The 12,360-nt window shown below is 37.0% G+C and overlaps 1 protein-coding gene across 1 annotated transcript in view; it reads right to left on the minus strand.

Moving 5' to 3' along the window:
- The window catches only part of LOC119499404 (sodium channel protein type 4 subunit alpha B-like), a 47,435-nt gene extending 39,591 nt beyond the window's left edge, over positions 1-7,844 (minus strand). Inside the window, exon 1 of the mRNA XM_037788705.1 lies at positions 7,452-7,844. The gene's annotated coding sequence lies outside the window, so the exon portion shown is untranslated. The remainder of the gene's footprint in view (positions 1-7,451) is intronic.
- Between the last annotated feature and the right edge of the window lie 4,516 nt (positions 7,845-12,360).

The following is a 12,360-nucleotide window of genomic DNA, read 5'->3' on the forward strand; positions in this document are numbered from 1 at the left end:
ACACCACACGCTCCATGTATTTACATAGAGCACATATAACTCTATGGGCCTGTAGCCATTTCTGATCTTGGCCTTTTTTTGTTACGGGTATAATGGTGGACTTCTTCCATATGTGGGGAACAAAGCTGGAGTCCAGGAGCTGCTGAAAGACTTGGGTTATGACGTTCCTAAGCACTCTGCCTTTGAGCCTGTCTGTTTTGCTTGGATTTACTCTGGACAAGGTGGAAACCACTTTCCTCCCCTCCACGGTGACTGGTATATGTGGGGGACTGGGACTGCTGGGGCTTCAGCCTTCTTGCGGTTGTGAGCAGTTGAACCTGGGGCCAGTTGCATAAACTTAGACGGGACTAGTCTTGGCCTTAGACTGTTCTTAGATTGACAGGTTAGATTAGTCTAGAGGTAGTAGCTCTAGAGGTAGGACAGTTAGCCACCACTCCCCTGACTAAACCTGTTAGAAGGAAGTTAGCAAACTATTTCAACTCTTCCTATATTACTTTTAGCTAACTATTTAATTTGTTACCAATTACATTTATGCCCTTTACCTTTCCTGTTCTCTTCTCTCATACTTGGTGTGGTGCGTGATATCGCTTTTGCATCCTCCATTTCTTTTCTAATTTCTGATCTAAGTCAGTCTTACATTAGTCACTCATATTAGGGAAGCTTTGTGCAACAGGTCAATTTAAGAGTCTGTGGAAAGTCTGACTTATAAAGTTATATTTAAGACAAAGACTAGGTCTATTTTTAAGCTGTAGAAAATGTTTAGCTGTTCAGTAAAAGACGCAGAGTATTTGTTTGGGGCTGGCCTCTGGTCTCTGCCCATCATGGTGTTGATCCCTTTCCTCCACTTTATTGTTATAGTGGATTTTGCTTTCTGTCTGAATGCTCTCTCCAACTCACTGACACTTTTGTCACCATTTAAAAATGCCAGTTTATTTTTTATTAGGCATATTTTCAGGCTTAAAGCTGCTTTAAATCAATATATTTCCATATGGATCATATTAAGCGTATAATGTCAAAGAGATTGTGACAGAGAATTACCACCCATATCTGCATTTCCCTCAGCTCTACGGAGCGCTTTAGCCTCTTTCAGCTCATTGTTTTTCATCAGCTTCATCTACCAGCCACAGCAGGCAGCTATTTCCAGTGAAAAGGCTCTAAAAAACCCACTGTGTTCTACTTGCTCAGCATTAAACAGCAGACAGACCACGTTAGAAGCTATCTGGTGAACATAGTGGAGCGTTTATCAGCTAAAGAGCCAGACTTTTCCCTCAGGAGATGGTGGAGAGCTGCAAGAAGAGTGAATATTGGACTTCCAGGATTGTCTATTTTTTCTACAAAAAGAAGTGTATAACATCAGAATGATCAAACAAGTACTAACAATATAAAAGTGGTTCTGTAAAAATTCTAATAATCTAAAAGGTCAGATTCATGGAAAACACTATAACTCATTAACACTGCAATTAAGCAACAGGAAATAGTGACTATTCTCTTTTGCGAGGAAAGCATAACAATTCAAATAGAATATGTGATATCTAAAGGACACAGGTATGTACGTCTCCAATCACTGACCCCCTTCTCTTTTTCAAACATTGTGTAATTTCTGGATTGCCTCTGATTTTCTGATTGGAAGATGGTACTGAGGGATGTCCAGAGACACGATATAAATGTTTCAACCTTACCACTGACCAGCTCCCTGTTATCCAACTGCCTCCGTCAAACTAGGGCAGCCATAGTTGTGAGTCAAGGGGATTAAGTCCACGGTCAGCAGCTCTGACCAGAGGTTTTCTACAGCACTGATTTAGGATGGCGGTCACTTGTTGTTTGCCTGCATGGGCCTGGACATCCACCTGAAGCAACCTTAAAGATGTCATTTTTAACATCACACTACAGCACATCCCTAAAAGCCAAAATATCCTCCTCTCTAGTTTCCTAACTAAACTTTGTACCGTGTCAGGTCGAATGACAGTTGGTGAGAGTACAGTAGACTTTATGAAAAAGCTTTCTAGTAACATGTTAATAATGTCACACCTTGGCTGTGGCCAATTTTGAGTGTTTGTTTGAATTAATGCAGAAAATGACAGATTATTCAAACCGATCTCATTACAAGGACATTCCGTGTATCGTGAGAATGCATTTTAGCCTTTTTTCGACTTTCGTCATTTTTACGCTGCGCAACAAAACTACGGTAACGGCTGCAGTTAGGCTTAGGCAGCAAAAACTTTGAAGGCACCAATAGGTTTAGGAAAAGCATCATGGTTGGGCTTAAACTAAGGACGTAAACTAACTCAAATATGTAAGGAAGCAACGCAACAGAAGTAGGGAATACACAAATGTCACTAACGTAACTTCAGAATAACTCAACAACACTTTGGAATACGAACACCGGTCTCCTGGTTGAAAGTCCTGTTTTTGTTGGACCCATCCACCATGAGAAAACTCTTTCTCTCTTTTTATTCTACGTCACTAGCTCTGAGCGTAGCATATTTACACGGATGCATTTACAGTGCAGTCAACACAGACTACATGGCGTACAAATGACAAGCCAAAAGCAAGAACGGCGTTCTTAATGCACACAAAATGACTTGCGATTACCGTGTCATTCATACGCCATTTAGTGCGACCGAGCTGGATTATTTGTACCAGAGATGTTACTAAATAGAATTTGAATAGCTTGAAATGCTGCCTGTGGATGTTTAAATTCTTAATTTCCTTATTTCTTATTGGCAAACTTGGTTCCTCTGGACTTAAATAAAGCATACGGATAGTTTGCAGGTAATCTAATCAGAAACCAAAGCCACTGTCTAAATGAGGACAATACTCAAAACCTTTCCACTACCAAAAAATTCACTCCCCGAGTCTGATATTTTAATAACTGAAAAAGCTTTCCAAAGAGAGGCTTACATTTCTCTGTTCCCCCTTTGACAGAAAAATACCATTGTAACCTTTTCATATTGACTAAGCTCTGTGAGTTCTCCATCTCCGCCTGTCCTGAAATGCATTGATCCCTTCACACGTCCAGCCAGACGCTAGTTATCTGCTTTCACTTGATCTGCTTATTTGGCCCAGGTTGATCTCAGATCAGCTGGTCTCATACACTGAATCCAGCGCTCAAAAGAAATAGGTCCATTTGCAACGTCATTAATAAAGCAGATAAACGGGTTCAAAGCATATTTCTGTCAGGATGAGACGACTCATCCTGACAGAAATAGTCACAGCGTGTCCTCTGTGAAAGGTAACAAACGCTCCAGAACAGTCAGAAGCTATGTGACAATGACCTCTGCTCTGTAGTGTCAAAGTATATATGAATAATATTAATCTACAGTCAAAGAGAGAGAATATCTGCCTCTGTGCACTGCACAGAAAAAATAGTATTTTAGTTGAATGAAATTTAATTCCCATAACAGCCAGATGTGATATGGTCATCATCACTGCAAATAATTATGATAATTAGATTAGAATTAGAGCGAAGCCACGGACCGGCACGCACAAACACACAAACACTCAACGTGACATGTGTTCTGTAATACTACTGTTTTAAATTGTCATAACTGAGAGGTGCACAATAAAAATGGGTGTAAGAAAATATCGAAAAAATTGAATATCACAATATTATGTTTTGTGATACTGCATCGATTCTCAAATACACTATCGATTTTTAATCAATAGTTTACATGCAAAGAGGAACTCAGTCAACACTTTATTTCATTTGCAAAGAGATGCACCCTCTCAGTGTATGTGTCCTCTCAAAGTAGTGCTGTGATGTTGGATGTTACAGCGACTGTGATAAATGCAAATGCAGATCCCACTGTTCTGATTGCATAAAAAAGTAAACCTTACTCAGATTTGATGCATATGGTGGTGTGTTCTTTATATACTATGACAGTTTTCCTAAAATTAGATTGAAATATCGCAATATATCGCCTTAGTTACAGTATCGCAGTATACTGAATCGTAACCCCTGTATCATCATCGTATCGCCAGATTCTTACCAATACACAGCCCTGATAAACAAACAATCTTAATACGGATGCCTTCAATTTTTTTGTGACCAAGATATACTGTATAGCTACTAAGTGGGATATTTTACAGTGTAAAAGTCAACTTGTCAATGCTCTCTGGTGGACAAACTAATGGTGACACACAATGATCTCAAACCTAGTCTGGCGTGTCGGTACTATAATTCTTATCTATGTGCTGACATGTACACAATATGATATATCAGCCTGACTAGCTCTAGTTTGAACCCTTTAAGCAGCTGGGGGGAAAAATGAATGAGTAATACTCTCCTCTCTCTAATCAGCTACCACCCATGAGCAAGGCATTGATCCACCATCACAAGACCATGGTCCCACATCACATTACATCACATTACACCACATTACATCACATTACGTCATTTCACATCACTTCAACTCCTTTCAGCTTTGTGAGACTTTGTTATTTTGGTTTGACCGGCTCAATCTCTCTGGCAAATATCCAGCTTATCTTACTGTAACCATTTGAAATAATCATGATTTAACATCAAATGTACGCTGCCTCTTGAGTGATTACTAGCTCTTAAACAATATCAACTCTCTGCACAAGTATGTTATTATTTTTTCTACATCTGTCACTTTATATTAACTGGACTGCTGGCACTTTGCTCTGTCTCCATGTCTATTTCTATCAACTTATATTCCAACTTTAACAGGAAACGCATATTTTTACATGGATACTGTAGACCAGATCACCTGATCTCACTTTGACATTCTGTTGTTACTTTTTATTCTTCCTCTTGAATGTTCTCATTTAAGTAATCACAATGTGGAACAAGTTGCCTACTAGGATCACTGAAGCACCTAGCAAGGTAAGTTTAAAAAACAAATACAAAAAAATCACATTAAAAATAACCCCGGTGGCTGACCTGAAAAACGATGAATTTTTTTTATTTATTTTTTTTATCTTAGGCAGTTTTTATTTTTATTTATTTTTTTCTCTTCTTTTAATTTTTTTTATTTTATTTGTCTTGAACATGTTTTTATTGTGATTTTTTTAAATGTGTTATATGTCTTGTTATATGTTATGTTTTTGTTGTGTGTGAACCCCAGGAAGAGTAGCTGCTACCCTTGTGGCATCTAATGGGGATCCCAATAAAGAATGAAGTCACTTTTCAAGAGTAGCTCTTACAAACGACAATACGTTTTCTGTTACTCTGTCACCTGATTATCATTCAAAGTTATTAAAATACAGCTTAATCTATTCATTAACATTTTTTTCAAGGCAAAATTTTAAATTTCTGATTCGCTGTAACTGTTTTTTCTTATCAAAATTCTCTTTTCTTAATATTTGAAATGCCAGAAAACATATATTCCATGTTTCCTGTGAATTGTCTGCATTCAATATTACAGATTGTTTCTTTGAAATAGAACAAGTGGGATCACCTTGTTGTCGTTATGGTCATTATGTAATATGTACTTCACTGGCTGTACTATAAAACTTTTGCCAAATATAATAAAGGATATTTATGAAAACAAACAATTATATAACAGTTTATGTAGTAAAAAGAATGTCGTTGTGCTTTTCTCTTACTTTTACTCTTATGTATTTACTTATATTCGGGTTTTATGTTTCTCTGGATTTATGGAGTTGAAAGAAGCTCCTTTCAGAATAGAAGGATAACACAACAAGCATTTCTTTGTTCACTCATGGTGATTGATTATATATAATCTCAAATTAGTGGTTTCATTTAGGATTACTTTGTTTACATTGCAAAGGCCTGTACACTGTGAATGAATCGGTTGTCGCAATATACCGGTATTGATGATAACCGTGATAATTTAAAAATTAAACATTAATATCATGTTAATAATACACATATGATATGATGATGATCACACTTTTGTACAGTTATGATTACAGACTCTCTCTCTCTCTCTTCACCGCTCTACAGTCATATTTTGTGCATAATTAATTTGCCAAAAAAGAGACTAAACGTACAATAAACAAAGTTAAAGATGAATTTGACCGATGGCATTATTATATTATTTGTTTTCTTTCTTAAAATCTTCTATAGATATCGCAATAATATCGTTAATATCGTGAATTCTTTAGGCCACGATAATCGTGTAGTTAATATCTGATATCGTGATTCCAAGTATTTATATGTTTTTAATTTTTATTTCTGGCTATATTATAGGTCTGTTAAGAGTTTTTTCTTTCTTGCATCTTTTCTTTCTTGATCAAGACTTGTTAACTATCTTATAAAAACAAGCACCACATGTGGAATTGTTGACAGAGGGATTTACCATCAAATGAAACTATCTGATTACAAAGTTCCAGCCCAGACTGGGAGTCAGACTGCACACTTATTCTTTAGTGGGCCATGTTACGTGTCTGTGTCCTCTCAGAGCTTCATACTGTGATCCTAGATGCAGCAGACTGAACTGATGACCTACTTCTTCTTCTGCTGCTGCAAAAAAAAGCCTTTCAATGTAATTGCATCACATAGCTTAAATACGTAGGTTACAGAAGGTATAGATCTACAAAACAAGACATTACCAATAGGGGGGATGAATTGATGACAATTACTTTTACATGAGCTGTATAGACGCTTATATGCTGAACTGAATCCCACTCCAAAAACAGGGACATCTTCAAACTTATCATGAGTTACACATCAGTTATACATTTGACAAGAAGATGAAGGTGTGTGATGTCACCAAAAGAGGAAAATAGATCTCAAATGTGCCTCACATTGAGCATTATGTAATGTGTCACAGAAGCCACAAAATTTTGCACCAGAAATGTATGTCATCCCTGTAAGTAAGTAAGTAAGTGTAAGCCTTTAATGCTCAACATTGCATATTAAAACATTACATTTATATTTTGCATTATGCACTTTCTGGTACTGTATAAAATAATGCAATGTTGGTATTGTTTTAAATGATAGATTAATCCAAACACCAGACTTTAAAATATTTTTTTGTTTGTTTATTTTTTTTTTATTATTATTTTATGGAGAATTACTCCATTAACCCATCATAGAAAAACAAAGGAAAGCAGAGGACTAAATTGTTAACAGATGACTCTTTAAGAAGTAATTTACTTTTCTGTCAAGATGAATGCATGCTCAATATTAATTCCAAAAAAATCTGAATACTTACATATGAAACTCTGAGATTTACAGCATCATTTCAAGAATTGAGTTTCTGGTATATCTACTGTATAACATATGCAATGTTGGTATTGTTTGAAATGATAGATTAACCCTAACACCAGACTTTAAAAGAAATAATATCTTTTATTTTTTGTATTATTATTTTATGGAGAATTACTCCTTTAACCCATCATAGAAAAGAAAAGAAAAACAGAGGACTAAATTGTTAACAGACCACTCTTTAAGAAGTAATTTACTTTTCTGTCAAGATGAATGCATGCTCAATATTAATTCCAAAAAAAAATGAAATACTTACATATGAAACTCTGAGATTTACAGCATCATTTCCAGAGTTGAGTTCTTCGGGTTTTAGAAGAAGAAACAGCCAAACTCTCCGCGCAAAATCCATGTCGTCTTCTCCTCAACATTTTATTCTTCATGATGGACAACAAAACTCCAATCAGAGAAAAGTGCGTCTTATCACCACAATCCAAAGAAGAAAAAAAAGTCTTCTATACAAAAGCCGGTCGTCTAATCACCTTTTATGTTGGACATCTTGAAACCTGCGACAGGTGCGTCGTCGTGCCAGCTGTCCTCTTTTCTTCCATCCAGAGTGGCTCTTCCGTATTCATCCCACAGAGGAAGAACAAGGTCCCGAGCGTCAGAGGAGCGTGGAGAGGATGCTGCGCTGCTCTGTCGTCTTCCTCAGACGCGCACCTCGGTTTGCCCTTGAGAGCCAGAAGAGCGTGATGGGAGGGAGGATGCTGGATGCTGCTGGACCTGCAGGGGATTACTGCTCCTACATGGCACACTGAACATGGGACAGAGATATATAGTGAGGCGGTTTAACACATTACCAGATCGCAAAAAAACATACAGTAGCCTATAAGGGACATTGTGAACTTGAACTTTGTTTACCCAAAATTCTGTGCGAGAAAAACTCCCAGGCTTACATAAAATAGGCTGCTTTCATTTTCCAAACTTTTCCAGGACCCCTAAACTGACACGAATTACACCAAGGACCCCCATTTGATTTGTCAAAAATTGCATAATGTAAATGGACTTGCTTTTATAAAGCGCTTGTCTAGTCTTCCGACCACTCAAAGCTCTTTACACTACATGTCAGCATTCACCCATTCACACACACATTCACACACACATTCATACACTGATGGCAGAGACTGCTGAGGTGCCAACTTTTCCCATCTGGATCTAATCTAAATACTCATTCACACACCGATGGCTATGCCTTCAGGAGCAATTTGGGGTTAAGTGTCTTGCTCAAGGACACATCAACATGTAACCTGGAGCAGCCGGGGATTGAATCACCGACCTTCCGATTGGTGGACGACCTGCTCTCTGCCGCCATAGTGTCCAGTGTTGCATAATGTAATATTTCATCGGAAATAGTATGCAATTCGCGTGCTGTTGGTTTCATACTAAGGTTTCAGACATACTAAAATATCTCACATACTGTTTTAGCGTACTAGCATGTTAGTATGGTATTTCGGACACAACCTTTGTCTCAGGGTCCCCCATCTGATAGGATAATAGTCATGAATTCTGTCATTGTATGACTATTTTTCTCACTTATGGATGGAGTTATAGTGAAAATATATTCCCCTTCCTGCTGGGGACCCCATGGAACCCCCTCAAGGACCCCTGGGGGTCCCTGGACCCCACTTTGAAAACCACAGTGGTAGATTTATGGAAAACACTGGGCTAAGTAACCTAATGTCATCATTGAGTTTCTGAGGATATGGACCATATAGGCTGTTGTTTCTTGAACGTAGACTATGATCATAGAATAGGATATTTAATTTTGCAATTGACATAACATTGCATTTCAGAGACAGGCTGCCATGTGTTAACCAAGACCTAGGCCTACAACAACTGAATTCACCTTCAACTACAGAGAGGAATTAATCAATAAAATCATCTGCTGACTCAAATGAACTGTAAAGGGACATGGTTTAACATAAACTGTCAGCATATTGTGTGTTTCCAATGGGCTGAGCCTGGGGTGGTGGTATGGCCTCTTATTGCGCCCTCTAGTGGCCAACAATAGACTTTCTGTGAATAGGATAGTCTGGGAAATGCAGTATGTGCTCTGCTAGATGACCAACCTCTCAAAGACAAGAAAGGCTGGGAATTTTTGCAACCTGGGGGAGTTTATGTTCTACTGTACAATTAAAAATGAACCGATTTTGGGGGCTGGTTCTAGTATTTACAGACCCATTAGATTTATTGTTCCACTGAGACTTGAGATTTCTTCAACAACATTTTATTCCCAGCAGCGTAGAGGGCCTTAAAGGGGAACACTGCCTAAATTAAGAATTCCAATATGTTATTTCCATGGCCGAGGAAAGTTCAATCAATATTTGTGTGAACATGAGCTCCTCTCTCTCAAAGCCAGAAACCAGAAAAGTAAGTCTCAAACTTGTGATGTCATATAGGGTATAAAGTCTGGAGCTGCTCCATAGACGATGAATGGGAGACTGATTTTATGAACCCACAGAATGTTTTTTTTACTTTTTTATACCCAAACAAGCTTTATTCTATTGTAGTGTTGTCAGTTGTGAAACAGAAAATGTTCCCATATACTCAGAACATTCCCCTGGGTGCTCTCAGTGTCTTCTAGAACAATAAATATGTACGGTACACATATATTTCCCATTTGAATTTTGCCATGAATCACACATATGATGTTTGTCAATTTAAAAGATACTTTTGTAAGTCAAGAAAGTCACAGTTTATCGGTTTGTCGTAGTATCATTTAGTTTAGTGTGAAATTGTTCAGTGAACTACATCTCTCGTCTCGCACACTATACGTCGCCAACACTAGCTAGCTAGCTAAATTATATGATCCTCGCACAAATGAAACATTATCTTACCTGATGTATTTTATCCAGCGACTCCTGGTCTTTTTTTATCAGCCGGAAAGCGAAAGAACGATCAGACCGGTTGCTCGTGTGAGTAAATCCCAGTACGAAACACACAGACATCGTAGCTCCAGCAAGAGAGACGTCACTTATGCGACTTTTGTGTGTGTAGTCTTTCCTATTATGCATTTTACTTTCTTGACTTGCAAAATGATCTTTTTAATTGAAAAAACATCATAGGTGTGATTCATGGCGTAATTCAACCTGGATCAAAAAAGTATTTGTCTCTCACCGTTGACTACCGTTCATATTTTAGAAATAAGGTCCCATAGTGGTCCACTGGAAGACTTCGGCTCTCTGTAAGTCTTTACCTATCCATTGTATGTGGAGCAGTTCCACACTTTATACCTTATAGACATCACAAATTTGAGTTTTAGCACTTTTGTTTTTGGATTTGGGAAAGAGTTGTTCATATTTTCTAATATTTTTTGGACTGTCTTAGACCATAGGAATAACACGTATGAATATTATGATGGGAAATAAAATGGTAACACTTGATTTTGACTCATGACCTCAATATTTCCTGGATACAGCCCAGGTTAATGATGTAATATGTATGTTTTGACAGGGAAAGGCTAAAATGATGCACAAGATTGTATATCGAGGTTGAACACTGGGTCAGCATTCGTATTGCACATCCGTGTTGCGTATTAATCGTGGTAGGCTGTAAAAGGAGACCATATGAGAAATTATCCTCTGATATATTCTAAGCCGTTCTTTAAAGGATTAAAGGCCTGCTTGGTGTTTGCTGCCTGCGTGTGTTTGACTTTGCAGGGGCAGATGTAGCACTGATGGTGATAAAAGAAGCACCTTGATTGCAATTTATAAGTTATCGGAGAGTATAAATACATGTTAGAATGCAATTTATATGGTTTAAAGCAGCAGTGGGTAGAAATGGAGCAAATATGATTAAAAAAAGTTATTTTAATAAAATGTTCACTATACCCGGGCAGTAGTGCATGAGACAGATAATTAAAAAAAAATCATGTGCCTCTGTGTCCTCCGGTGCTCCTAAAGGTATCTGCAAGATTTTAGAGACCGGAGGAAAACAACCAATCAGAGCCAAGCTGGAGCCTGCCGTCTCTGAGCAGCTGTCAATCACTCGCGAACTCCGATCAAACGGTCAAACTAGGCAGCGCTGATCAAATATGAATCAATATTCTGTTACCGTAATGCCTATTTCTCGCATAAAATCTCTTCAGAAACATCTTGTAGTGTACTGTTTAGCTGTAAAATGAGAAAGTTTGTGACCCGGCAGCCATGTTGAGATCAATTGAGGAAATACCAAGCACCGCCCACCAGCCGGAGCACAGCCAATAGGAACGCTCTCTCTCTCTGAAATGACCTGTGATCGGCCAAAGTCTCCTGTCACAGGCTGGATTTTTTTAAAGCCTGAAAACAGATCCATGAGGAGGTGAAAAATGGAAATGAATAACTTTTTAAAAACTGTTTTTTGTTTACATTTTCATTTTTATTTATCATTATTGTAGGTCTATGGTACGACATAGTATTAGGGCCACATTGACGAAAAAAAAAAAAATCTGAGGTTTCGAGAATAAAATCATAAGTTTATGAGAAAGAAATTGTAATATTATGATAATAAAGTCATACGTTTACGAGAAAAAAAGTCATAATATTATGAGAATAACGTCATAAGTTTAAGAGAAAAAAGTCGTAGTATTATGTGAATAAAGTCATAATATTAGAAAGCAGTAATTTTACGTGTGATTTTTTTTTTTCTCGTAAAGTTATGACTTTATTCTCGTAATATTACGTCTTTCTTTCTCGTAAAGTTATGACTTTATTTTCGTAATATTACGACTTTTTTTCTCGTTAAGTTATGTCTTTATTCTCGTAATATTACGACTTTTTTTCTCGTTAAGTTATGTCTTTATTCTCGCAATATTACGACTTTTTTTCTCGTTAAGTTACGTCTTTATTACTCGTAATATTACGACTTTTTTTCTCGTTAAGTTAAGTCTTTATTCTCGTAATATTACGACTTTGTTTCTCGTTAAGTTATGTCTTTATTCTCGTAATATTACGACTTTTTTTCTCGTTAAGTTATGTCTTTATTCTCGTAATATTACGACTTTTTTTCTCGTTAAGTTATGTCTTTATTCTCGTAATATTACGACTTTTTTTCTCGTTAAGTTATGTCTTTATTCTCGTAATATTACGACTTTTTTTCTCGTAAAGTTCTGACTTTTTTCAGAAAAGTATATATATGTATATATATGAAAAAAGAAAAAAACAAGAAAAGAAAAAAAAAAAAAGAAAAAC

The sequence above is a fragment of the Sebastes umbrosus genome, chromosome 12, assembly GCF_015220745.1.
Source record: "Sebastes umbrosus isolate fSebUmb1 chromosome 12, fSebUmb1.pri, whole genome shotgun sequence".
Classification (NCBI taxonomy): Eukaryota; Metazoa; Chordata; class Actinopteri; order Perciformes; family Sebastidae; genus Sebastes; species Sebastes umbrosus.